The sequence below is a fragment of the Limulus polyphemus genome, unplaced genomic scaffold (assembly GCF_000517525.1).
Source record: "Limulus polyphemus unplaced genomic scaffold, Limulus_polyphemus-2.1.2 Scaffold4531, whole genome shotgun sequence".
NCBI classification, from domain to species: Eukaryota; Metazoa; Arthropoda; class Merostomata; order Xiphosura; family Limulidae; genus Limulus; species Limulus polyphemus.
In genome coordinates this window covers 17,368-22,494 of record NW_013670141.1, presented here as the reverse complement: position 1 = coordinate 22,494, position 5,127 = coordinate 17,368, and positions in this window count along the sequence as shown.

Here is a 5,127-nt window from a genome sequence, read left to right as displayed (position 1 = left end):
CATCTTAATAATAATTATCTTATTTGATATAAAATATGCAACTATTTTGGCCAAGACTGTAGAATTATCGAGTTTACATAGTAGTGCATTAGAATACCTAGCCCGAATGATTAATAATTTTGGCATAGATAGCTTAAATGTATTTCCTTTAGTTAGTAATGCTGTTGAATATCTAATTACAGTTATTGACTTCCGTTAGTAATGTATGCACTATCTAGCTTATATTGTAAGATTTAGTTAGTAGTATGTTGTAATGGCTAAATTTAATTTTTGTCTTCCTTTAGCAATGTGTTGAATAATATAGCTTCTATTATTCTCTTCATTTGTAAATGTGTTTGAAGAGTTAATTTAAATTATAGTCCTCTTGTAATAGCGGCAAGTTTACGGACATAAATGCTAAAATCCTGGATTTGAAACTCCGCTGTAGGCTCAGCACATAGCCTGATGCGGCGTTTCTCTAAAACAAACAGACTAATAAATATTCTGTTAAAATAATAAACAAGTAACATACAACGTTAAAATAGACACACAACTAAATAAAAATTTTATTCAGGCCAATTTATGGCTCTAAAACGGTTTCGACGTTTTCAATGTCATCATCAGTGGAAAAATGTGGAGTCAAATTATTCACTTCAGTTAGCTAAGTTTTAGGATAGCTATATAGAAATTCTATGGTAACAATGTGTTTAAATAGACGGCCTAAATTACAGGCCTTAGTTAGTAATGTGCTGGTATATTTAGTTTACATTGTAGTCTTCAGTTAATAATGTATTGGAATAGCTAACATGAATTAATGTCTTCAGCTAGTGATGTTTTGCAATCGCTATGTTGAATTGTTTCCTTCACTTAGTACTAAAGTGCTAGTTGAAATTATTACCTCCAGATAGTAATGTTTAGAAATAGTAGGTTGAATTGTTCTATTCATCCACGTATTGAAATAGCTACCTGGAATTATTGTCTTCGGTTAGTAGTGTATTGGAACAGATAGATTGAATTACTGTTCTCATTGTGTAATGTTTTGGAATAGCGTTTTGAAATTACAGTCTTCAGATAGTAACGTTTGCAATTATTCTCTTAAGCTAGTAGTAATTTGGAATAGTTAATTTGACTTATTACTTTATTAATATGTTAGAATAGATAGTTTGAAATAACTAAACAGGCAAGAATATGTGGGAATAGCTGAGTTGAATTGTTGTCTTCAGTAATAGGTTGTTCGAATTATTGCCTGAAATTAGTACTGTTTTGGAATAGCTAGATTGATTTAATGTTTTAAATAAGTGATGTGTTGGAATAGCTACTTTGAACTAGAATTTCAGTTGGTAATGAGTTGGAATTGATAGTTTCAATTATTGACTTCAGTCAGTAACATATTTGAATAGATAATTTGAATTGTCTTCAGTTAGTAGTTTATCGGAATAGCTAGTTCGAAGTATTCACTTCAGTTGGTTTTGTTTTGATATAGTTATTTTGAATGGTTGTCTTCATTTCGTAATATTTGGCATAGATAATTTAGTTAGTAATATTATTGAAGAGATTATTTCAATTATTGTCTTCAGTTATCATGGTTGAACTATCTGGCATAAATGTTAGCGTTCAGTTAGTAATCTGTAGAAATAGCTAAATTCAGTTTTTATTTTCATTAGTAATGAGTTGGAATGTATAGCATCAATTATTATCTTCTGTTAATAATGTGTTGAAATAGCAGAGAGTGACTTATTACCTTTTCTTAGTAATATCTTGGAGTAGATAGTTTCAATTGTTGTCTTCAATTAGAACGGTTTTGGAATGGCTAGTATAAATTATTGTTTTCAGTTAGTTTTGTGTTGAAATAGCTAGTATGAATTATTGTCTTCAGTTAGTTTTGTATTGAAATAGCTAGTATGAATTATTGACTTCGGTGACTACGTTGTTTGAAAAGCTATTTTGAATTGTTGACTTCAGATAGGAAAGTATGAGAGTAAATTGTTTGAATCGTGGTTTTTAGTTAATACGATGTTGGAATAAATAGTTTGAATTAAATAGTGCTGGTATTGATAGACGGAATTATGTTCTTCAGCTAGTACGATGTTGGAATAGCTATTTTGATTTTTGTCTTCAATTAATAATGCGTTGTAAAAGCAAGTTTCAGTTAATGTTTTCAGATATATAGTTTAAATTATTATCTTCAGATAGTTCGAAGTTGTAATGGCTTTATTGAATTATTGTCTTCAGTTAATAATGTATTGTAATAGCTAGTTTAAATGACCTGGTGCTTAGGGCGCTGGACTAGCAATCTCCGGGTTGGAATCCTTTTCTTGGAATACGCTCGCTCTTTCAAGAGCGGAGGCGTTATAGTGTGATGGTCAATCTCACTATTCGTTAGTAAAAGAGTATCCCAACAAATTGCGATGTGCGGTGTTGATTATATACCTTCCCTCTTGTCTTTCACTGCAAAATTAGGGACGGCTAGCGCAGATAGCCTTCGAGTTTCTTTGCACGAAATTCAAAATGAAACCAAACAAATTACTTAGAACTGTGTTGGAATAGCTACTTGTTGTCTGATGTTAGTAATTTGTTGTAATTGCTAGTAGTAATTACAGCCTCAGTTTGTAATGTTTTAGAATAGAAGTTTAATTTATTGTTTTAATTTACACATGTGTTGTAATGACTAGTTTGAATTGTTGTTTCAGGTAGTAATTTTTTGGTATGGGTAAATTGAATTATTGTCGTCATTTATCAAGGTGTTGGAGCAGCTGCTTTGAATAATTGTCTTAATTTAGCAATGTGTTAGAATAACTATTCTGAATTATTATTTCAGTTAGTAATGTCTTTGAATAACTAATTTAAATTATCGACTTTAGTTAATAACGTGCAGAAATAGGTAGTGTGAATTATCCTTTTAAGTTAGGTATGTGATGGAATAGCTAGTATAAATTATTGTCTTCATATAGTAATGTCTTGGAATAACTAGTTCAAATTGTTGGAATAGCTAGATTGAATTATTGTCTTCAGTAACGTTTTGTAATAGCTAAAATCAGTTTTCGTCTTCCGTTAGTAATGTGTTGGGATGTACATTTTTAGTCGCGGCATATCGGCTCATAGAATGGCTCCGAGTTTTTGTTTTTTTGTCAAGTACAAACTTTTAGCTCACAGCTCCGTCATCTATTTACCGATTTGAGATCTAATTACAGTGTTGGACATAGGAGGTCAAATCATTTCGATTGATGTATTGACCACACCCAAGATCTCATAGATTAATTTACTCTAAACCTGCCTAAAATAATTTCAATTTTAGTGTAGGCTGGTAGAGATCCTGATGAGTAATAAACCGAATCGGGTATACTCGCACAGCACGCTTGGTATTGCTGACGCACAAAAATATAGCTAATAAAAGGGGAAAAAAAGTAACGTTTCTTTCTGCCTAAAATAATTTCAAGTGCCGCGACTATTGAGGATTCCCTCTTGTCATTTATTGTCTTCATTTAGAAATATGTTGGAATGGGTAGTTTGAATTATTTTATTCAGATAGGAATCTGTTGTAATAGATAGTTTGAGTTATTGTCGTCAGATAGTAATGTGTTAGAATAGATAGTTTGAATTCTTGTCCTCAATTAATAGAATGTTTGAATAGTTACTCTGAATTATTTATCTAGTTAGTAAAGTGTTGTAACAGCTAGTTTGAACTAATATATTAAGATATGATTGTGTTGGAACAGATAGTTTGAATAATTATCTTGAGCTATTATGGTTCTGCAATACGTAGTTTAAATTATTTTTTCCAGATAGTACTTATTTACTTTATTTTTACTTCATCTGTCTACTGTGAGGGAAAATGTAGGGACTTTTGATGTCCTTTATACAGAGTTTCTCTAAGGGTGATTCCGTGGTGTTTAATGTTATCTATGATGTCTTGACTTCACCTCCTTCTTGGTCTTCTCCTTGCCTTGTATCTGTTGTGTTGTCGTTCGTTGTGGAAATTTAGTCCAAGACAGGATCTAGTGAGGTGGCCAAACCACTTCATTTGTTGCTTTTTAGTATGTTCCAGGACTGGTCCTACTCCCAATTTTTCTCGGATATCTTCGTTTCTGATGCTTTCTTCAGATAGTAATGTCTTGTAATTGCTAGAATGAATTAAAGTCTCGCTTTGTAGTGTTTCGGAATAGATAGTTTGATTTATTGCCTTCAGTTACTAATATGTTGGAATTTATAGTTTGAATTTCTATCTACAATTTCAACGGTATTGGAAATAGTTACACATGATTATTGTCTTCATCTAGCAAAGTGTTGTAATAGCTAGATTGAATTAATGTCTTGGAATAGATACTTTTCATTCTTCATTTCAGTTAGTATGATGTTCGAATAACTACTTTGAATTAATGTCTTCAGTTAGTATGATGTTCGAATAGCTACTTTGAATTAATGTCTTCAGTTAGTATGATGTTCGAATAGCTACTTTGAATTAATTTCTTCAGTTAGTATGATGTTCGAATAGCTACTTTGAATTAATTTCTTCAGTTAGTATGATGTTCGAATAGCTACTTTGAATTAATGTCTTCAGTTAATCATGCGTTGCAATAGATAGTTTGAGTTATCGTCTAAATTTATTTATTTGATGGAACAACTATTTGAATTAATGTCTTCAATTAGGACGATATTGAAAGAGCTACTTAGAATTGTCTTCGGTTACTACGATATTAGAACAGATATACTGAGAGGTATTGTCTTCCGATAGTAATGTGGTTGGATAACAACTTTGAATTATTGTCTTCAGTCAGTAATGTGTTAGAATAGCTAATTTTAATTAATATCTTCAGTTAGTACGATATTGGAATAGCTACTACGAATTATTCTCTTCAGTTAGTAATATGTTGTAATCTAAATTAAATTCTCCGTTTGTAATGTTTTGGAATAGATAGCTTGATTTATTGTCTTAATTTAATTATGTGTTTGAATGGCTAGTTTGAATTATTAATTTTAGATAGTAATGTGTGGGAGCAAATAGTTTGTATTATCGTCTTCAGTTGGAATAGTTATAAATGACAGTTCTAAATGATTTTGAGCTCTTAATTTGAACAGCAATATTATGCTGATAATGAGTTTCTAAACTGAGAGAGCTGAAATAATGTGTTAATATTGATATTTTGACTG